The following is a 24,212-nucleotide window of genomic DNA, read 5'->3' as shown; positions in this document are numbered from 1 at the left end:
TTAGCTTTTTTGTTACTAAATCTGTACTTTGGAAACTGACAGCCGTGTTTCAAAGAGATACACACTACGAACATTTACATTAACATTAAAGAGAAATTATTTAATTTCTAAAACAGTTTAATAAATATAGTAAGTTAGGTGCCAGAACTCTGAAGGAAATGTATATTGGGCAATTGTACCAGGCTTTTCTATGATGATACTCTTACCCTCTCCTGAGAAATTAAAAGGTTGGAGTATTTTATTGGAGCAAAGTTAAGAGAATAAAAAAGAAAGGAAGTTAAAGGTTTAAAAACAAGCTCAGTATGATTGACCTGAGATGTACTACAGCATGGTACACCTACACCAATTCTAGTACTTAAAATTAATTTATTTAGATTAATATTCTACAATAGATGGTCAAATCAGGTGATTCATATTTTTACCAACTGAACTCTGTTTGGTTTTGTTCATGTTGACAAACACAGTTGTTATGCTTTCCTGGGACACACTCATGATTTAACATGGGTTTTCTGAACCCACTGAGATATATTTAAAAGCCAGAAAATAAAACTGAAAGGATGTTTTCTGAGTTGAGATAGGGCATTTTGAAAAAAATGAGGTTTCAGCAACTTATTTACAGAGAAAAATAAGACAACAAAAATAATTGCCTGAAAGAGGGTTGGACACTCAAGATGAGTTCAGTATATACTGATGAGTTAACTACATATTCTAGTAAAAAAAATAAATTCACATTTTTTCCTCCATGTTTTACATAGGCAATGCTATTCCATGCAACTAAATTCAATTTGCAACCTGTGGGCTCCATCTCTTACAAAGAAAACAAAAAAAAAGAGCTTAACACTGATTGTTTACTGTTACTGTTCTATACTCCTGAACTCAGGCTGAAGATCTGGGAAATATTACCTCTGAACAGTGAAGAAAATGGGCAGTATGAGTCCAGGAAGAGGGAAATATTTGAAGTGACAGTAAATCTAATGTTAACTTAGGAGACAAAAAGTTTTTGCTTAATTTTTAAATATTTTTTAAACCAAATACTTATAGACAAATGTGGAAAGATAAAATTTTCTGGGAGTTGTGCCAAGGAGAGAGAAAATACATTGAAGTGAATTATATTACTAGCCCACATGTATTCTATTAAATCATAGCCACACCCAAAGTACTTATTAAATATTTTAAGAAATTTGAAATTTTTTCTGCGATGTCCTCAATTCTCTGCACATTTTTCAGTTCCATGAAAAGCAGTGTTAGAATGCAAAAATAAGAAGATACTTCAAACACAAAAGGCAAAAATGGGGACCACTAATCCATATCCACAAAAAACTAATTGATATTTCTTAAAAACTGCTCTAATGTCAGGCTAGTTTTTCACATAAACCAGGAATGTGAGACAAAGACTTACTTCCAAAAATCTCACAGAAACGGAATATAAAATTAGAAGTTAAAGGAGCTGCCAACTGTTTTCTTTAAAAAGCAGCAGTACTTTTTCTGGCCTCTCTAAAAACATCTCTCAATCACCTGAAACTCATTGCTTTGAATATTTCTAATATGATAATGAGAAATATGTTACATTTTCACATCAAACACACATTACTCACATGTATGCATATCACACATAGGATACATGCAGCATGTAGAAACTAAAAGCTATATATTATTTAATCTCTATGTATATTTACAGTAAATCAGGGTGCCATGTTAAAATAAATATATAAGTATAGGTAGATTAAAAGAAGTATTTCTATATAAAAGTCTTCACAGACAAGTATCTGGAAGTTCTGGTGGATGTGAGTTGAACATGAACCAGTAATGAGCCCTTGTATCAAATGAAGCTGAAGGCACCTTGGGCTGCATTAGGAGGTTCATTGCCAGCAAACTGAGGGGTTTTACCCTTTCTGCTCAACACTGGTGAGGCCACAGCTGGAGAGCTGTGTCAGTCCTGGGCTCCCCAGCACAAGAGCGATATGCAGCTTCTGACATTATCAAGAGACTGGTGCATCCCTCATCTGAGCTAAGGCTGAGAGAGATGGGACTGTCGGTCAGGACACAGGATACACTGAACAACATAAAATGACAGGAAGCTGTGTAGTGGTGAGCATGCTGTGAATCAAGCAAGAGACTGAAGTAATAGGATTTCATACCCATTAATGCATTTCTTCTTCCAAATTTACTGTAATTATGTATTACTGTCCATTGTAGACAGAAGCAATACATAGTACCTTTGAGCTCCTCCAAATTGTCTTTTGCTTGTCCTCTAAAAAACACAATAAATGTATAGAAACCCCAATTATTTCTCGCACAAAGTTTTTCTCTTGTACAATATGTAGCACAGTTCTTACAAGAAGAGTGAGTTTTACCAGTTATACCCAGGGTAAAAACCTGATTTTTTTCATCTTCTGCATACATACCCAGAACCACATTTGTACACTATCATGTCTTGAAACAGTAATTCGTGTGTGTGGTAAGAAAGTGTTACTTACAAACTTCTGCATATTTTCCCTTCTCCAACACCATAAATGAAGAATTACTCATTTCCTTAAGCTCTAGTCAGTGTTACTTTACTGGAAAATGGCAGCTGAACAGCTGGCAAATTTAAAAAAAAAGAAGGTACATCACACACAACAAGGATCTGAATTATCAATATGGTAGATCTTCAATCCTGTACTTTGTGTGTGTAGTTTGATCAGAATTTTTACCATACAAATACATGCTCCAGGTCCTTTTTCCATATCCAGAATAAAATTTGAATGGAAGGCATTTTTGGCTTTTTTTTGGGGGTGTATCAGTTTTTAATTTTTTGTTAAACAGAAAGGCAAAAATTGACTTGTCTGGAAACTGAAACACAAAAAAGTGTGAAATGTGAATATCCACAGAAATGTGGAAATCTCCCTTTATTCTGTGTGTTCCAACTGCTTCTACCAGTCCATGTTTCTTGTGGTGCAGCTCCTTTTCCATTAAGGCCAAACAGGATGAGCAGGTCATAAAACTACTAATATTTGGCATGTAATGGCAGTTGTACTCCAGGAAGAAAATTCAAGTTTGTCTTTGGCATTTTTTTCCTCCTGAAAAATTATGGTCTTCTCACTTCAGAAAACTTTTAATCACAAAATTCTGTTGCTGGAAGCAGCTCTTTTTCCTACGGAAAACCTTCATGCAACTTAATTCTGTTAGTGCAAACAGCAGTTCATTTAACCTTGTGAAATAAATGTGAACATAAAAATGTAAGCATCTGTGAAATCATATTTGCAATTGCTCTAAACCATATTGAGATCCTAATATTATTTATGCAGCCCTTTTTGTAAATTTAAGGGTCTTTTCCAAGTTGCTACTTTAAGGCTCCACTTTTAATTTATTATTTATTTAACCACTTACATAACCATACATATTCACTAGCAAAACTAGGTTATTCCCATTTTTTTATCACGACTTTGTCTTCATTATGCAATTCTGTTTGTATTAATCTCTTAAAGAAAGAAGCTTTAAAAAAAACAGCAATAATTAAAAAAAAAAACAAAACCAAAAACCTGGAAACCGGTTCCTCTTCAGCTGGTTTAACCCTAACCTTATATTTTACTAAAGATAATCAAGCTAAAGCAAGATCCACGTAGTGTCCCAGCAACTACACTTCTCTGGAGTGTTCTGGTAATGAATTATCTGGTAATGAATTATCTACCTGTTCTCCACAGTGTTTTGGAACCGTGAAGATATTAATATCATTACTCCACATGTGAAAGAAAATTGACTTCTGAAGCTTGAAGAAAATTTGCAACTGTCCCATTTTACCTATTCAGAGAGACACGTGTGTCTTGCTCTAATGCTAGTTAATAACTCTGTATTGCAGTCAGATAGCCTAGCTCACTGCAAAGAAATACTTTTTTAGAGGTAAGTGCCATGATGTTTGCAATATGATTCTTAATACTGATATGAACTGGATGAACAATTATACTAAGCAAAGTGAAAAACTGAGGTGAAAAAAGTATGAAAAATGGATTTGGAAGTGCAGAAAAATTACAATTAGAAGTCTAATTTCTAAGCAGTGCTACAATAACTGGATGGTCGTGATAAAACCACTATTTAGAAATTATCAAATCTTATTAGTACCACTAGGTAAATGAAAACCATTCCCATTAGAATCACTAGTTGTCATATTCTTATTTCATTTGAAAAAAAGTGGGTTTTTTCCTATTTTACTCCTGCTACTCAAGTTACAGACCCTATGTGATTCTTGTGCTGAGCACTGCAAAATGTGTGATACTAGGATGAATAATTTAATATTAAGTACTAGCTATCTACAGAATTTGAGATAGCACTATGGATTTTCAAATGCTTACCTACTCTCTGGTTTTGTTCATACATCCCTCTAAACAGTTTAACATGTTAAAAATGCTGGTCAGTGTTTTTATTTGTCATTCTAAACCTATTTCTATTCTAATATTCCAATAACACTATATTATTATAAATTATATATTATCTGATACCAAGGATAAAACAGAATTTCTTGTAAACAGATTTTAAGCAAGGCTTACAGAAGAAACAAAGAAAATTTTTAATTTCCTTATCTTTCCAACCTTTTATATAATATTTTTTTTTAAGTTAGCAAGAAGCATACTGAAAACAGCTAGTACAAAGTTTGGTAAGCTGTAATGAGTTTTGCTTTACACCTTAGTATTTCTGTATCTGTGTGTGCTCCTAACAAAATATGTGCAAAAATAGTTATTTTTATGGTATTTCAGTTGCTCACAGTAAAGAGGAGTTTACATTTTCATTCATTTTGGGCTCCAGCTTAAAACATGGCTGGCCTCTAGGCACACTGCATATTTGAAGTTCTAATTTGCACTGTACTATAATTTGTGACCACAAGGAAAATTATCTTAAATGGGAATACTAGCTATTTTCACTGCATGTCTTTTTACACTACCATTTTGTAGAATGGTAGCTTTGCTAATAAATGCCTAATAATTGCTGCTTTTTATATTGATCATTTTAAAGTAATGCATTTGTAAAAATACCATACTTAGCTGAAAATTTCACCCTTTTAAAAATTAAATCATGACTAATGCTAGCAACAGATTCTCTTAAAATTATATTAGATTTCATGTTACCATTGCAAAAAAATGGTGGCCTGTACCTTAAGAAGTTAATCAATCATTTCCATCTCTATTTAGATATTACAGTATTCATAGTTCAATGGAAACCTTGCTGGGATTATTTTTCTCTGTGGAGATTCATCCATAATAAGCTAAGGCATACAAACATGCAATGTGGCTTTTAGTCATATTGACACTAGTTTTGAGAACTGCCAATACTACATATCATGTGTTAGGTTTGCAGAAAATAAGGAAAAAATACTCAATGAGAAGGCATACTTCTGTGATATTATGTTTTTCTAGTTATTTTAAACTTTATTCTGAGACAATATATGTAATATGAGCATTAGAAGACCATAAGAAGTCTTTAAGACCAATAGTTAAAATAAAAAAAGGGTGACAGTCAAAGTGTTAAAAAGTTGTTGCAGCAAATTAGGAAGGATTCTTCTTAGGAAAGATGAAGAGTTTCTAAGGAAAAAATATATTTTATTTCCGGTTTTAGAAAGTTAATGTTATGTATGGGCCTAATCTTATGAGACCATGAGTAATTTTATGATAATAAATCAAAGTCCATTTGAGAACTCTTACATAATTATTAATTGGTGAAATTTTTTTTTCCTCTATTTCTTGACCTCTAACAGTTATTGTACTTATACCCTTCTTTCCTTTCTCTCCTAGAGGGCTTCCTCTCCTAGGAAACGCGTCAAAGAAATCACCTTCAACATGACAGGTACTGAAGAGTACAGTGAAAACCAACAGCCTTAAATTGTTCGTGCAAAATAAACCAAATAACTAGTCCAAGTATTGAGAGACATTTTGAATATCAGCTGTTAATCAGTGCATCTGTTTTGATGTGTAGCTCGATGGTTCATGAATAGCGAAAGGTCAGAAACAGATTCCTGTTAGGGAGAAGCACTGACAAGAAACTAAATGCACCTAAAAACTTGTCCAGGGCTTTTAGTTTACTACCAGATCTCATGTAAGAGGTGAGCTATGGTATATATACTGTTACATACCAAAGAAATAGTCTAGGTGCTGGTAGAATTAGCACTTTGATTCTGTATTTCCAACTGGTGTTGCTGTTGGTAGCTTTTTCAATAAACTAAGAAAATGCAGTGGAACAACTACTATTTTCCATAAAACAAGTACCTTATCACCTGATTCAGATTTAGATTTTAAGCATATGACCATTATCAGTAGATTTCCAATGCCACAAAGTGCCTTTTTTTGCCAATCCCAGGCTTAAAAGCAGATGAAAATTATAGAAGCAGGGTGTTCTGAATATATTTAAGCCCAAATATTCTTGGGAGAACCCACATATTCACATAATTATTTGATTTAATCTTCTCTTTTGAAATTTCACTCATCCCTATTTCAAATCTTTAGAGCATTTCAGTCTAACAAATAGCAATAAAAATCAATAAGCTGCCTCCACGATATCTAACAAAGAGTTTCTGAAATCACCCAAACTAGGCACTTGTCCTCTGCTTCGAGTAAAGCTAGCATAAAAATCATCCAGACACTTAGTAGAAAAGGATCAAGATGACCCTGTATTCAATCTAGTCCAGTATTGACATGCATACTCTTAAGACCTTTTATTCAACCTAACCCTATATTACTATAGGCTAAAATGAGAAGGTTTCAAAACCAGACAGGCAAGCTGTAAAGGAATGTCTTTCTCTGAACTGAAAGGTACAAACCAAGGATCAGCTCTTAGTGATGGCTGTAACAGAGCCACTGAGTTGGACAAAGGAGTTTGGTTTAACACAACAACTAGGAACCTGTGAAGAACAAATTATGAGAATGGAAAAACATGTGGGTTGAGGGGGTGGGGCATGACCTAACCGAGATATAGACAAACATTATGAAGCAAAACATTAAAACAAAGTCAGAAAACCACATATGATAATGCACACCTGAAGTTAGTTCACTCAGTAGGAACTTGAAAGGGTGTTTAGCAGAGTCACCTAGTGATAGTTGGATTCACAAGTGAAAAATTCATAGCAGTTTCAGCTTGCAAGAGATTTTCTGCAATTCATACTTATGATCTCCGAGTGGCTTGTTACAGAAATCAGTACTTTCTGGGAAAGACACAAATTATGTGCAACAGTCTAATTCACTTGTTACATAACCTAATTTATAAATAAGTCACCAAAAGTCAAAACAAGTACTCTTTTGAAAACCAGATTATTTAATTGGAGAATCAATGAGAGTTTACTTCTGAGGCTTCTTCTAAAAATCATGTCAATTAAAATATTAAAGAGGTTTTAGAACAGGACACAAAAGTCTTTTTAAGTATCTAAGGTTTGTCATTTTTTAAACGATACATTTACTTGAAGGAAACGAGAGGAAGAGAATCGTAAAATTGGAGATAAAGTGATCAATAGCATCATGACCAACCCCCACCATTTTTAGAAACTTTTTCCAGTCACAGGATTTTCCTTTCTTCTTTTGCATGTGTCTTATTTTGTCTTGAAAATCAGCACATGATTTAAAAGCAGCAGTAGCAGCTCCAGATTTCAATGCCCTATTTATCTTTTTCCTGAAAAATACGAGTTAGTTCTAGATTTATTAGCATGTTAAAGGACTACTAAGAAGGGATTTCCATTATGAAACATTTACACTAAAAAGAGAAAATAAAATTGAAGTATTCTTATAATAAAATCCTTACTTAATTCCCTACATTTAAATGTTAAGAGCCGTCTTCCCCTCTTTCTCTTTTTTCCTAACACAGTTAAAATTAATTTTAATAGTATTTAGGGTATAGCAATAAAATGATCAATAATTTGTGCTGTAATTAAACTACATTGTGAGTTTAGGGATGTTACGCTATAAGAAATTATGGCCAGATTTTATGGTTCTGTCTATATTTTGTATGGTAGAGGGTAGCAGCTCTTTACCTTCTAACTCATATTTCATATGAGGGAAAAGGCTTTTCTCTCTGTTTGATAGCAGCAAGCTTAAAGATTTTCATTCTGATCTTATAAAGCTGTAAAAATATTTAATCTTAGCTATAACTTGTTCCATCTCATTTCCAATCCTCAGGAGAACTTGATCTTATTAAGGGCAATTTTTTGTAATTTACATGTTGTGGGCCTTGCTGGAGTTTGCCTCTTATTACTTTAATGAAGTTCTCTTTCTGAATATTGATGGTGCTTGCCTACAGAACTCCAGGATGCTCCACACATTTTAATGGTATTGCAAGCACCAGAGCCGTTACCCATATTTATTAATTCTGTCACAGTTTACAATGGTGGTGCTTTTCTTCATTCTGGGGTTTTCAGCAGCATATTGATGAGATAGGCAATCTTATCAGCAAGCCACAAAATGATTATTTGTTTCTAATATTTGTCTAACACTGTGATAAATTATATATCTTCCTTTCCTATCTGTGTAATTGTGGTTGTGTCCTCATTAGGACACTGAGTCTTCTATTTCTTTCTTTATTATCTACCCTTCTCTCTCCACAACTAAAGATGATCTCACCCAGGCCCTAGCAGAAACTGGACAAAGTTGTGTACAGCTAGTGCAGCTAATTGAACACTATCAAGGGATACTATAAGTGAACAGAAAAGAAAAAAAAAGGAAAAACAGAAAACAGTGCAGAGTTGATAGGAATGTGAAGAGACAGCGGTGAACCCTAGAGATATATACTGACTTAGAGAGCTTTAAATTGGAGAAAACAGTAGCATGTTAGGATAGGGAAGTCACTTAGGGAACTGAAGATTCAGAGCAATGAGAACATTGAAAGGACATAGTGTCTGACTCTGTTAGCATTTGTAGATCTTTAGCAAATCTAATTTTGATCACCTTCTGTTAATGACTCCAATTGTGAAAATGAGGGATGCTGAGGAAAATGGGGTTTCTGCAGATTGGAAGAAAAAGTCTGTGAAAGCCCTGTGAGAACTCTGGTCTAAAGAGATTTCCATGGTGTATTTACCACCAGCCATCTCAGGCACATAGATTTGGGGCCATGGTTTGTCAAGACACATTTTCAAGATCCCTTCTGTCCCTTTTTCACTGAAAGACTCATATTCTCTTTTGTCTGAGGTGTAGCAATGCTATGTGAAATAGTTTAAAGATGCTAATATCTGGAATATACATACACTAACTAGAAGCTTAACATGAGCCATCAATGTGAGCTTACAGCCAAGAAAGCCAACTGTGTGCTGGGATGCATCAAAAGAGGCATAAACAGCTGGGTGAGGAAGGTGATTGTTCCCCTCTACTCTGCCCTTGTGAGACCCCACCTGGAGTACTGTGTCCAGTTCTGGAGTCCACAACATAAGGACACAGAGCTCCTGGAACATATCCAGAGGAAAGCCGCAAAAATTATCAGAGGGCTGGAGCACCTCCCCTGTGAAGCAGCCTGAGAAAGTTGGTGTCATTCGGCCTAGGGAAGAGGCAGCTCAAAGGTGACCTTATAGCAACCTACCTGTATCTGAAGGGACCTACAAGGATGCTGGGGTAGTGCTTTTTACATGGATGTGTAGTGAGAGGACAAGGGGAAATGCTTTCAGACTTAATTAAGACATGAGGAAGAAATAATTTTCTGTGAGGGTGGTGAGACACTGGCAGAAGTTGTGGCTGCTCCCTCCCTGGAAGTGTTCAAGGCCAGGCTGGATGGAAACTTGAGCAAACTGATCTAGTGGGAGGTGTCCCTGCCCATGCAGGAGGGTTGGAACCAGATGATCTTAAATCCTTTCCAACCATAGCCATTCTATGATTCTATGATACTGAGATACAACTAGCAGATGCTTGACATATAAAACAATAAGGGTTTAAGTTCTCTTTCCTTCATATATCCTGCTAAACTTTTTGTATGGATATTTTTTTTGATCATATGCCAGAGGAAAAAAAACTGCATATGATTTAACTTTCCTTTTGACATTAAATCGATCAATATTATTCTGTGCATAGTTGGTTTTTCCTTAACTTCAAGAGAAAACTTTAGTTTTAAAAATTGTGGTATCAGTGTATGTCTAAAAAGGCAAAAAGCTCTTAGCCATCAGTCAGAAAGTGAAAACTGAGTAAGTTGAGTCCCACACTGAATTCACAAGATGAATGAGTTTCTGTTGCAATATTTTATAGCAAGACCTAAAAGTAAAGGACAAAGGGATGGGAATTCAAGACTGAACTTAGTGGAGAAAAAATGGACCAGCTTCTTTGAATCAAGTTTTTTTAAAAGTAAGTGGATCATTGCAGAAATGTTTAAAATGTAAATAAGTTGGTTTTTTCTGATTAAATGATTGTTTCTGAAAAATGTAAAAAGATAAAATATCACTGCTTAAGAACGCTGAATGTTGGAAGTTACTTTAAAAATAAAAATGTTTTCAGGAAATTGCTCTTGCTCTTTTCATTTGCATAATTTGTGTATAATCTTCTGAAAAGATAATACAGAAGAAAAAGAAGGTATAACTCTATAACATTCTGTAAACTGAGAAATCATGAGATAACGAAGTGCACCAGAGCATTGTGATGTTTTGATATTTCATTAAACATGCATACTCTGAACAAGAATAAAGAACATTTGTTTACTGATAGGTACGGAAACAGCCAGCATGAGCACTATCCTGGATTAGTTGCCACCATTGTACTCAATAATAAATGAGGAAGGAGATCTCAGTTTTTATAAGACAAACAGGATGGTGCTTATTCAGAATACAAACTCTCAGTTCATAATGAATAGTCTCTTCATTTAATACTGAAGATGGTAAGTAGACTGGGATCTTTATCTAAAATTTTAAATCTCTAAGCTTTTCAATTTTTTTTATTCCAGAATGATCATTCTGAATTACAGAATAACAAAAACAACTACACATACACAGAGAATCATTGTAGGAGTCAATGATTTTGTGTTCATGCTCCAGAAATAATTTAAGTTTCCTTCTGTGTATTCCTTTCCTCATGAAAAGCATAGATATATTAAGAAGAAAGAAGCTCATTTCACATCTAAGTGCCTAAAAAGGCAAATAGGAGGGGCTTAGGATCCTATGAATAAATTGTGATGTTATACAGAACAGGACAGACTGAAAGGTAAAGATTTTATAGGTAAGGATAAAGCAGTGCTATCTGCTAGGGGTATGTGACCAAGAGCAGAATCATGTGTAGAAGCAGGATCAAGAAGTGTGAAAATTGCCAGGGAGAGGACAGAAGAGGAGACTGTCATTCCAATAAAGAACAGTGTAAAATAACAGAAAAGTGCAAACTGGACTAATTGTTTTATCTTCTTCTCTTTCTTACCTAAACACATGATCCACAGAGAGAAAACCTGGGTTTCTAGTAGTAAGATGGTAAATAAAATTTAATAACCCAAGGGTAGAGCAGACCAGGGTGGAGGAGATGCAGCTTCTCAAGTTATATCACAGGAAAGGGGGTTTTTGATGAGGGGAGAAGATCATAACCTTCCTGCTAAATTAACTTCTGCATCTATTTGTTTTTAATTCTGCAGATAGGACAGCCACATAATCACTGCTGCTTTAACACAATGACCCTAGAAGAGGGACAGAGGATCTCTAAGCATTCAATTTAAAAATTATGAGCTACTCTATTAAAAAAATTGTTGTGGTTTCAGTCTCATTTATTAGATTTGGTCCTTGTAAATGCTTCCTGCCTGGGAAAACTAGTATGCTTTCAAACTCTTCACAGGCACAGTTCAGGAGTAACCATAGCCAGGGGACATTCCCAATATAGGATTTCTCGGTTATGACCATATACCTAATTGCTATGACTTTTATATTTCTGAGGAACTGTATTTTCTAAGAAATTAAGTCTACAATGCTTTTTTTTCTCTCACCTACAGATTAGAGACAGAAAAATATAACAAAAGTACTCTGATATACCCTTGCTGAATAAAAATTGACTAGGTGTGATATATATTCTTCTTCTCTGCCAGTTTGGCAACAGAAAGTAAAGTCAGAGTTTGAAAAATGAGTCTATCATAAGAAAGAAAAAAAAAATTTACATCTGATAGGACAGCAAAATAATCTGGACAGGTCAAAAAAATGAGAAAATATTTAGACAAGGAGGAGATATATCCAGTAAAGACAGAGAACTAAAGCCTAAACTTTGTAGAAGACTGGATTTGCTTAGTTTAGCAAAGATTCAGCACATTTGAACTGTATCAAAACTAGTGTTATATCAGACAGCCATTGTATATTTCTGTATATTTTTTCCTGAAGTGCATTTATTCAGGGTTTTGTGGGGGTTTTGGTTTTTTTGTTTCTTTCTTTTGTGGGTTTTTTGTTTTGTTTTTCTTTTTTTCTTATTTGTTCTTTTTTTTGTTGTTGTTGTTCTAAACCCACATTACTTTTCTGCACCTGTCACTTGCATCATGAAGAGCAGCTGGAAAATTTTCTGCTAAAACTTACAGTTGCCTTAGTTCACTTCTTGGTTCATTCTTCATAATGCAATCTTTTGATCCTCTTCTAATTTGTTCCTAGTCTTTTCTATGAAAGGGATGTTATTTTTATTGATAAAAGATCACATTAAAAAGCTTATGTCTTTCACACAGTTCCTTTCCTTCCCCTCAATCAGCTATAAGTCAGTATTCCATAGAACAAACTCAGAAGTATTATTTAGCTCCCTTAATGAAATGCATGTAGTTAATAATGGAAATAGCATGGATTTTTTTACTGGACAAAGATTTAGTGGAGAAGACCTGACTGTCTGGAAGGCAGGAGTTGCAAATCATTTGGGAATTCATATGAAACCAGAGGAACTAACATAAAGCTGGAAACTTGGAATCTGGAGATGTAGGTAACAAAAGCTGAGGAGTAAGGGGAACTGGGTTTGTATACAATTGTATTTACCATGAGAAGGTGCATTTAACCTACTGATCATTATTACTCTTATTAATCAAATTGACGTATTTAAAGCATGTAGAAAACAGCATCTCAATTATTGTTTATTCTTCAAGCATGAAAAAGCTATTAAAACTTGACTGAAAAGCATATGTCCACAGCCAGAGGAGACAGGGAATTATCCCTAGGTAATAAAATCACTTTAGTTTGGGGAAAATGAAAGTGCCAGACTCTTTGATGTGTCTTTTGTGTCTTTCCCCTGTGTACACAGAATGCAAAATGTACATTATTGTTCTCTATAGTACCAGGACTTTTCCCTCCAGATGCTTTCCAGTCTTGCACTTAACTACTCATTTAGTGACAGTCATCACAGATGGATAGCTAACCAGCAAGTGGAAAGAGAGAAAACCAAAAAGTATACTGTGTTTTGCTAGCTGCACAAAATACACAGTTGCTCCTCCTAACAACAACAAAAAAAAAAAACTAAAAAAAAAAATAGAGTACTATTTGAATCCAATGGTTTCTTATACTATATATATATTTTAGGGCTAAGATAATTTTAAGATTTCTCAGCTATTTTTTTAAAAAGTACTACATATATTCTATTAGTCTTCAAAATAGAAATCAGAAATCTTCTTATGAGCCTTAAATGAAAAATTGTTAATATCTTTTCAGATCCTAAAATTGTTCTACAAAGACCATAAAGTGCAGATACTTGCTTAAAAGGTTCTTTCCATATCAAGACATAACATAGCAAGAACATGGGGAAGGTAAGTGTATAGTATCAATAAGTACCAGAGTTACTACTTTTAGGAACATCTCACACAGTTTTGCTGTAATTAAGGTAGAGTAGTATACGTAAACTCCCTCCACGGGCACCCTCTTGCTGTGGGGCAGAAGCTTGCAAGCTCTGCTGGCAGTGGCAGATGCCTCCAACAGGGACTCCCATGCCAGACAGGTCCCAACTGAAAGGTCAAGGTGTTTCCATGGGCAGGATGGGCTCTCCAGCCTTCCAGCAACCATCCTAGGAGGACAATTTTAACTCCAAACCCAGATAGATGGAGTTTGTTTAGCCTTGTCAGGCCATCCATGTAGAGAAGGATACGCTTCCATCAGTGCTGCCTCTGTACAATCCTAAATATCCACTGGACTGACTACGTGACCAAAGTTCGTGTCCTTGACCAGGCAGGGGTCACCAATATTGAGGCCATGCTACTGAGGACACAGCTGTGCTGGGCAGGGCATGTCTCCAGGATATAATCCTGGAGATATAATCCAGGATTATAATCCCTAAGATTGTGCTCTATGGTGAACTTGCCACCAGCTGCCGCAATAGAGGAACCCCAAAGAGGAGGTACAAGGACTCCCTGAAACGATCCCTCATCTTTGGCCATACTGACTGCCATCAGTGCTCCACTCTGGCCTCCAGTCTGGAGACATAGAGACACACCATCCATAATGCTGCTGCCTCCTTTGAGAACACATGTAGAATCAGTCTCAAGGAGAAAAGACAGTGCAGAAAGAACCATGCCTTGGCTGTCCCCTCACAAGAGACTTTCTGCTCTGGCTTTTGCAGCTGCACTGCCTGTCCCACATTGGCCTTGTCAGCCCTCAGCGTGCTTGCAGCAAGCATGGGGAGAGCCCTTCTGAAATCTTCATCTGCGAAGCCAAGCCATAAACTACATAAACTACAAGAAACCAGAGCAGTTGAAAACTTCTGCAATCTTCCATCAATTGTTGTTGGTTTTTTTTTCCTGTATTTCAGTGACTGCACTTGAGTAAAACTGTGACAGCAAGGCTCTTGAACACTACTCATCACCTGATGCATCAAGAAACATGTATCAGTACAAAATATTTTTGTCTTAAGTACTCAGAATCAAGAAACCAGAAATATCTTCTAACTAGGTTTCTATTTCATATCACTAACTGAACTACATCAAGACAGATGAGACACTGAGATGTAAGTCAAGCTTGTCACACAGTGAAGCTACCAAAAGCATCTAGCCATTCACCCTTAAAAGGCAACACACTTTCTTTGATATCTGCCAGTGCCATGCAGTGCCAACAGCTAGCAGTTCCTTCATGGTTCAGTTCAGTTCCATAGTATACCTCTGCCAACAGGCAGATTGACAAGAACTGTCTAAATTTAGTCTCTTTGCTCTGATGTCTTTTAGGGCTTGGGACAAAATGCCAAATTCTGTTGAAGTGTGAATGCTGAATTTCATTTAAATGATATGCCATGAACCGTTATGGATCAGTAAGAGTTAAATTATTTCAATCACTTAGCACATTTTGTCTGGCTCTGTTAATAGTTGACTGATTTTCTAGTGAGCAGAAAACCAGACAAACATATGGAGAATATTTATAGGCAATCAGTACACTTACACATAATTTGAGTAACTCAGCTGACTAATGAGGGACAGACTTAAAGTCAGAGATTTCCAAGCTGTAACCCATACTGAGATCAGAAAACTGCTGTTTCAGAAGACTTTTCCTTTGTGACTCTGTTGTCCCACGTAACTTAAAACCAACCATTTGTTCATGTTTCTTAGGATCCATAAGGCTCAGATTCATTAGTGCTTTAGTTTAGATCAGGCCCATACTTTTCAAACAAATTTCACAGTTGTCCTCACATCACTACTTTGCCTCACATCACACAGTGGTCTCAGTACACACAAACCAGGTTACTTTTGAAAGAAACTGAACCAGAAGATGTGTTTCAAGACTATACCTAATGTTCTCCAATCAGTAATGAGTATTTAGTCCACAGGATTATGCTTACTGCGCTAGAACTAGTCCAAAATAGAAAGCCCTTTCTCCAGAACATGCATAGTGTTTGCAGGCAGCCCTCAGCTTTTTCACTCTGTGTCTGGTGGTATATGTTGCTTGCTAATGTGGCAACACCCTTTGTTCAGATGCACTATGAAACATGAGTAAAAACCACAGAATTCTTCCTGTCTTACAGTCCATTTCTGAAGTCTGTACTCTGATTAACACTAACTATATTTACACAGAAATTGCCACCTTGTATGAGTCAATCCCACAGTGACCACTACAGCCTTTCAGTAAAGTACGTATATAACTAAATTTAGAAAAGCCCATTTACAGAATAATTTTAGTTTAAGTAAAAAGCATTGAAATGTGTTCTAAAGTCACCTGTAATGTGTCATTACTAAGTAAAAATCTGATCATATTCTGGTATGAGTCAATCTTAAATGGTTTTTACTCAAAGATTGGACCTGAAGAACCTGAACTCCCTGCCTTTTTGTACTCCATTGCACTCAAGTGTAGTGTTTTTTAAATAAATTACTGCTGCATTTCTATGAGGGGATATTTAGTATCACTTTCTGTCAGTATAGTTTTCTCCACCTAAGTGATTTGTATGGGTGTGAATCATCTCTTGATCAATTCTTAATGTATAATATTTCTGCAATGCAATTCTAGAGCTCTATTATTTGTTTTTTCTATACCTTTACATCATTCCCCTATAAATTTATATTGCTGTAGTGGAAGGTATGTAATAAACTGTAAGTGGTTGGATCAGATACAGGAATTAAACTTTTTTATTACAGAATCATAAAACAGGAGATGCCGGAAGGGACTTCTAGAGATTGTCTTGTTCACCCAAACTGCTCACACAGCAAGGTCAACTATAGTAAGCTGCTCAGAACCTTGTTCAGTTGGATTTTCAATACATCCAAGGATGGACACTTCACATCAGGGCAACCTGTTCCAGCATTCAGTCACTTTTACAGAAAAAAATATTTTCTGTACATTTAAATGGACTTTCTGATAAAACAGTTTGTGTTCTTTGGGTAACACTGTGTACCGAAAAGAATCTGTCTCTGCTTTCTTTACTTGCCAATGTGCTGCATGTGTTAATGTACAGATACTTCAAATGGGTACCCAGGTGATTTCTCACAAAAGGTGTGACAGTTCATTCCTTAAGCTTTTCTCTTAGCACCTCCTTATTTTTGTGCATAGACTGAAGTAGGCCTGCTGCAGCCCTACTCTGTTGATAAGGAGGTGTCTACAAAAACCCACACCTTTGGCTTGACAGCTGATTTCTGTTGTCAAAGACAGTTCTGTCCCACTCAATCAAATGGGTTCCATCTCTTCCTAGCCTCAGTTCTGGAAAAAAAGTCCCTTCATCCTAAAAGATCATTTCTATTTTGGACTGATTTCTATTTTGGACTGATTTCTATTTTGCACTATTCTAGCACAGTAAGAATAGTCCTGTGCTAAGACTAAATACTCATTATTGGTTGGAGAACTCTTGAAACACATCTGGCCCTATTATCAACACCAGCTATTTAACCAGTTGTTGACCAGCAGGATTTATTCACAGCTTTTCAAATACTTTCTCTCACTATCAGGAAGAAAACCATCGGGGACCTCATGTCCTTTATCACATGCCTGGAGACTTGCAGTCACCTGGGGTATGTCCCAGGTCTACATTTGGCCATACCACAGGTACCTACATGGAAGAGCAGCAAGAGATGACAGTCCCAGGGCTGGACAAGCCTTGATGTCCCAAGCCACAGTGTCCCAAAACCAGTCCTTTGGAAAGCAGCAATACTCTCTAGACAGCAGGTAACATAGGCTGTTGGGGACCTTCATCCTCAGCAGTTTCTCACTACTGTCACTTGCTGCTTCTTCGAGTACTGCTAAGTGGCTCAGGCTCAGCTGGCTAGGATGCTTTGTTGGCAGAACTCCCAGCCTCTCATATGTTACCAGGGCAGTGAACCTGTTCTGTATATTCATTAATTAAAAACTACAGTAAAATTCGTAACTTCTTTCCAATTTTTGTGGTTTCTTGGTTTCACCTCAAGGGGACTTCAGATGATATTCTCAAATATGTTCTTTTTTTGTTGTTGTTCCCCCTAGGGAAAGTCTAGTAACACCTTTATAAAGAACATGGTATTAGTATTTACCCAATTAGAACAATCATCTAAAAAATGAGAGAAAACATAGGTGCAATGCAAAGAAGTATTTTGTCTCCTTTTCTATTTCAGTCATTTGTGGTTCTCTCTAGACACTCCATGTTTCCATTGAGCATGAGAGAATGAATGAATGAAAATCACACATGAAATTCAATATTTTACCCAGGGAAATTGCAGTGGTATTTATACTTTAGACTACATCATATATATTTATTATTAAAATGGTAATTTAAAAATATGGGATTTATCTTACCATTATATCAAGCAGATTTATCATTTGACTGGATGAGACACTCAGCAGCAGTAATCAAGTCTTTTGAGTTTTGCTTAAGTAATCATTGACAGAGTAGAGACATCTGAATTATTCCTATGGGATTTCTTTCTGTATTGGTGAAATCTCATCTTGTCAGCAGATGATGACAAGAAGTTTTAAGAGCAAAGTATCCAGTATTATATGTGGAACACTAGTGAGATGAATAAAGTGTAATGTTTGCTTTTGCATTAAAAATTATTTCAGAGAGGTAGTGCTTATCTCAAAATATAAGGTGCCAGATGCTGTAAGTAATAAGCAACTGCCAAAATGAAAAGTCAAGTCATGGACTACAGATGAAAAAACACAACTGTTAGCCATACAGAAAGATTCCATAAAACACAAATGGTTTTAAGGCATAAACTTACGACTTAAAATATTCTTCAAGTAACAAGAAAAACAAGAAAAATTATATCATAACAAGGTGATTTTATGCTTGAGGAAACTGACTGCTTGGTGATAATTCTCAACTTCTCATATTCTGCCATGGAAATAACATTTTTGCATACAACAGTAAATATTTTAGAGTATTATTTGACTGAATAATTGCAGCTTTCCAATTTAGCTATTCAATTGTGTTGTGACATAAAATATAATTTGTGATTGTGAAGAAAATTGCAAGTGTGGAAAGTTAAATGCATTTTTATATTTTTATGTCTCAGAATGTGGTAGGTGCTTCTCAGAAACAAATTAAGAAGCACAGTATCCTTGTGTGCTGAGAGCTTCTAAGGACAAAATGGGAGAAACGAAGGCAGGACTCAATCATTAGCTAGTTATGTGCACATTCATTAGTGACCAGAACACAGCCACCCTGTTATGGTTGCTAAAGGTACTTTAACAAGACCATAGAATCATAGGATGGTTAGGACTGGAAGGGAACTTAAAGATAATCTAGTACCAGACCCCCCTGCATAGGCATGGACACCTTCCACTACATCAGGCTGCCCAAGGCCTCATCCAACCTGGCCTTGAACACTTCCATGGAGGAGGGAACCACCACTTCCTTGGACAACCTGTTCTAGTGTCTCTCCACCCTCAAATTAAAAAATTTCTTCCTAACGTCTAACCTATATCTTGTCTCTTCAAGTTTGAAGCCATTTCCCCTTGTCCTCTCACTACACATCCATGTAAAAAGCTTTACACCAGCTTCCTAGTAGGCAAAATGTCACAGGCCATTTAAACTTAAAGCTAGGGAACAAGCTCTGATATTGTTTAGTTTGCTGTTTTAGAAGTCAGTGGGTTCATATTTAGATGGTGAAGTTTTTGTTTCAAATAATCTATTTTGCCTATAAACACACTTTTGTATGGGATATGGTGTCTGACTGGAATAGAATGAGTCTGGGAGGAAACAGTGTATTAAGACATTCAGGGAATTTCTGCCTGGTGCTGAAGCTGAATGGAAAGATGCAAAAGGTGGCATTTATGCAATGAATCAACTCTTTACCTTAGTATAAACAGATTCAGGAATTATTTAAAATGTTAGTAGAGGACTCTAAAGTTTAAGTCTTTTTATAACAGATCCAGAAAGTGATGCATTTGTCTGTGATTAATTGATTTTAAAGTCTTGGTAGCATAACTCAGAGAAACATATGCATACATAATTACTGCTTCAGAAAGCTTCTGGCTAGCTCCATGTTCTGACTGGGTGTATGTGCTCTGTATCCCTGCACAGGCCTGAAGAAAACCCTCACACTGGACCCGAACTGCAGTCAAAAACAAAGGCAGGACTTAAAGTGACAAGGGAGATTAATGAGGAAATAATAAGAGGCTATCACGATTATTTTCAAAGGAAATTTTGATGAAGAGTTTTGATTTCAATTGAACCCAGATCTGGTGTGATCTATGTTCACAATTCTCTAATAACCTAGAGAAATCAAATAATGTTATTACTCACTGAATAAGTATAATGTTTTCCTAGTACTATCAGAGTCTGTTTCTTCACAAAAGAATAAGCTATTGAAATTAATCTTAAAAATTAGTTTTTCTGTGCAACACATGAGAATATTTCATGTTTGTCAGGGTTTAGGCCCAGCTGGTACCAAACAGGCCTCTGCTCACTCACCCCTTACTCCCACTTTGGGACAAGAAGGACAAAACCCACCCAAAGGCTCATTAATCAAGACAAGGTCAGGGAGATTTTTATTTCTCAGTTATGGTAACGGGCAAAACCAGGCAGACCTTCCAGCAGCTTTTCACAGGAGCCATCCCTGTGGTCCCCATGCTTCCAAAACACCACTGCACTAACCCAAGACAATGTTTTTGTGTTATCTAAATATAACAGAGTATATACAACCCAAACATATCTTTAATTTTTAACCCATATTAATTATGTGTATACAAAATCCAACCTAACGACCTAGGTGAAGCCAGAGAAAACAGTCAGCAAGGCTGACCTGGGCTCAATTTCCCCATGGTGCTGATATGGGGCCGGGTGGGTGGTGATAAGCAGATGTGTGATGATTCAAAGAAATTCAAATCACTGTGTCTATGTCTACAACAGCAATGAGCAATAGCAACACATCTCTGACAACTTGTGGCACTGAGGGCTCAACATACTACCTGGGTTCTGAGGATTTTAATTTTAAAGTCTTCATCTAAACCTGAGAACTGAAATTCAATGGTGTGAACCCACTGTATGCATGAAGAGCAATTTCTGGTTTCGTGTCATCAGAGGGAAAGCCTGTTTCCATCATACATGTCTTTTCCACAGTGCAGATAATATGTGGTAAGTGGGTACAGCTAGAAGATTTGCTTCAGAATTGTTGCCACTCAAAGCAAACAGCTAATGTAAAAGTACCCTACAGACAGTTTGAAAGTTGGATTTGTTGGGGTTTTTTGTTCATTTTTACTGTAGACTTACAAGATGGAAACAAGCAGAAATAATTTGTTTCAAATACAAATTTGTTTAGTAATAATGTGGCACAAAAGGAAGAGGATAAAAAGAAAGGTAGACAGGGCAAACATTTATCCATAGAGCAAGCTGGTACAAGACAACTGAGTTGGTCTGAAAGTAGCTAAGACTGAAACCATCACTTAGGAATTAAATTCAGAAATATGAGCAAGAACTTGTACCAGTGAGGCAAACAAGCTAGATTTACATTTGTTCTAAATTAGTGAGCCAAAGCAGTGAGCTATTGGACAGTTTGCCTGGTGTTAAACAAGCCCTTGCAGAAGTGTGTTATGCTAATCTGAGCAGTTGTATTTCCAGAATCTTTCTTGTGATTACATCTTTTCAGCAAGAAACATTATCTCTAGCCTGAGACCTTTGAAATTTGATGTCTAGTTAAAGCAATTTCTATGCTTTTAATTTAAAGCCATCACCTATACTGAAAGATTAGAGACTTAGACTGATCGTGTGCATGTGGAAAGTATACTGATAAGAAATATTCCAGATTAATTTATTTTACTATTACCGAAAACTGTCTTCTGGTCCATCAGTCAACATGTTATGCACTTTGACATGTTTTTATCACAGTGCAGTCTTGGTAACATTAAAATAATCAGTTGACTGTATGTGGTATAAACCTCTCATAAAACTCTAAACTTATCCCACGTCTTTAGACTTCCCCCCAAAGCGTGACATTTTAAAGCCAGTGTAGCTCATAACCACTTTGGATACTTTGGGTCAGTTAAGGAGAATTTACAGAGTCCAGGCTGTGAGAAATAAATTTCCAGCATGTGGTATAGCAATACGAAAGACAGCTGGCACTGAAGTGCATAGTCTGAACAAAAGTATAGGAATATGTAACAATATGAGAATCTAGTCTACTTGGCTGTCAAAAATGAGCACCACAAGGTCTTTCTAGTTTATATGTATTAAGTCTGCACAGCCAGACTGGGAATTTTCTGGATAATTGGATACGAAGTATCTTAATAAATAGCTTATTGCATTGTCAACCGTTGAATTAGGTTAAATGTATAGGATTTTATTTTATTTGATTTCTTTTGAAAAAGATCTTATCTAGTGTAGTAAAAAAATCTGTTTATCATATGGTATGACAATATTATTTTTATATAAGAACTGCACAGCAAGCCAGTGACTTGATCAAGGGGAGAAGCAGTTGACACAACAAATCTCATCACAGATTTTGCCTGTGTACATGGAAACAATATAATGGAATTGGGTATACAAACAGAGGGAAGTTTATCAGAATGAAGATAAGGTAATCATTTGATGTGATGACTTAGCAATGTCAGTAACAGTGTCACAGTGAAATCTGCATAAAACAACTTAGTATGGATTTACCAAAGTTAGATGACTCTGCAGCACATAAGAGCTGTAAGTCAATGTTGATAAAAAATGCTTCAAATTATTTAAGCTCAACATATATACTGAGAAAGTGTGCTTTTTCTTGATAGGAAAATCTGTCCTCTCTAGTGAGATTAGAAGAGTATAATGGAATTGAGAAAGGCCTTCTGGTGAGATCATTTAGGTTGTTTTACTAGAAGCTATTATTACACAATGGAAAAAATAGAGCTTCACAGAATTTTCATGGTTGCAAAAGATCTCTAACATCACTGAGTCCAATCTTCCATCCAGGGAAAAAAACCCAAACAAACATATAAAACCATCACCACATGCACCAGAACATGTTCTGAAGTGCCTTATCTACATGTAGCTTTAATAAGTCTAGGGACCATGAGTCCACCACCACCCGTTCTATGCTTGGCCACTCATTCAGTAGACAATTTTTTCCTAATACCCAATCTGAACTTCCCCCCTGGTGCAACTGGAGGCCATTTTGTCTCATCTTTATTTACTTGGAGAAGAGATCAACACCCACCTCATGCAGCCTCCTTTCAGGTAGTTGTGGAGAGAGATAAAGTCTTCCCTCAGCCTTCTCTTCTCCAAACTAAACAATCCAAGTTACCTCAGCCTCTCCTCATACAACTTGTGCTCTAGAACCTTCACAACTTGTTTGCCCTTCTCTGAACCTGCTCCAGCAACTCAATGTCTTTCTTCCAGTGAGAGGCCCTGTCGCAGGCCCAGAACTGAACACAGTACTCGAGGTGTGGCCTCACCAGTGCTGAGCACAGGGGCACCATCACTTCCTTACTCCTGCTGGCCACATGCTTTCTGATGCAGAAGAATGAATTTGTGAAGAATGAGAACTGCAGCACTCTCCAGTAAGCACAGTTCTCCCAGGGGTGGTTTCCATACACATAGTACTCTAGGTATGTACACAGCCTTAAAAATGTCTCCTGTCCAGTCTCTATCTGTTAGTGGCCATTCTTGTGTGCTTTTAAAGCTTCTTAGTCAAGGTGAAAAGATGGCAGGAGCTTGGCTTTTCAGTTACCATTTTTGAGTCAGAATCCCTGAAACAGAATTTTAAAATCTAAAGGAGGACAAGTCACAGAATTTGGAAGTTAATAGGAATAGGTAACAGTAGTTGTGAAGAAGTTAATTTATGAATAATATTCTGGAGTTTTTTGAGGGGGTTTGTTCTTTCTTTAGTTTTTTTTTTTTTTCCATAAAGAAGGTTAAAGATTTGCTTGGCAAGGGTTAATATACATCAAGGGTCTGCCATTACATGAAAAGATGACTTGGCAGCTGGATACTGTGAAATCAACAACAATTTTTCTGTCAAGTTCAGTGGGAGCAGAGCAAGGCCAGGCCTTACATAGGGCTGAGTGCTTTTCAGAAAATACTGCAAATAGTTGTAGCATCTGCTCACATTAAGAGTTATAAATGTCTACTGTACAGATGACAGAAAATGTTTTCCTTACAAAATCCTATCCATGCATTGATCTGGATACATTGCATTTATTTTATAGAAAAATGTTAAAAGTCAAATGCAGGTGTAAGAAAACTGAGGGATTGGTTTATGATTTGTTAGATTTAGCTCCTCCCCACCTATATACCATGAAAGAGTCTTTACTTATATGAATTAAATAATTTTCCATCACTTCATTCAGTACAGAAGACAGCATGAGGAAAATGGTCTGCTCTAGAGGTGAAGTAGAGGGAGATATGTTTGGTTTTGTGCACTTGCACTCAAAGAACACCACAATGTTAGTTTTATGGTTTTGATTGAAATGAAAATAAATCATACTTAAGTTGAACTTGGTGTAA

The 24,212-nt window shown here is 36.3% G+C and overlaps 1 protein-coding gene across 1 annotated transcript in view; it reads right to left on the bottom strand.

Moving 5' to 3' along the window:
• Positions 1–24,212, bottom strand: part of EYS (eyes shut homolog) — a 709,634-nt gene that overhangs the window by 452,530 nt on the left and 232,892 nt on the right. The gene's annotated exons all lie outside the window — the stretch shown is intronic.

The sequence above is a fragment of the Calypte anna genome, chromosome 3, assembly GCF_003957555.1.
Source record: "Calypte anna isolate BGI_N300 chromosome 3, bCalAnn1_v1.p, whole genome shotgun sequence".
NCBI classification, from domain to species: domain Eukaryota; kingdom Metazoa; phylum Chordata; class Aves; order Apodiformes; family Trochilidae; genus Calypte; species Calypte anna.
Note: the sequence above shows the minus strand (reverse complement) of the source record. Positions and strands in the feature narration are given on the sequence as shown.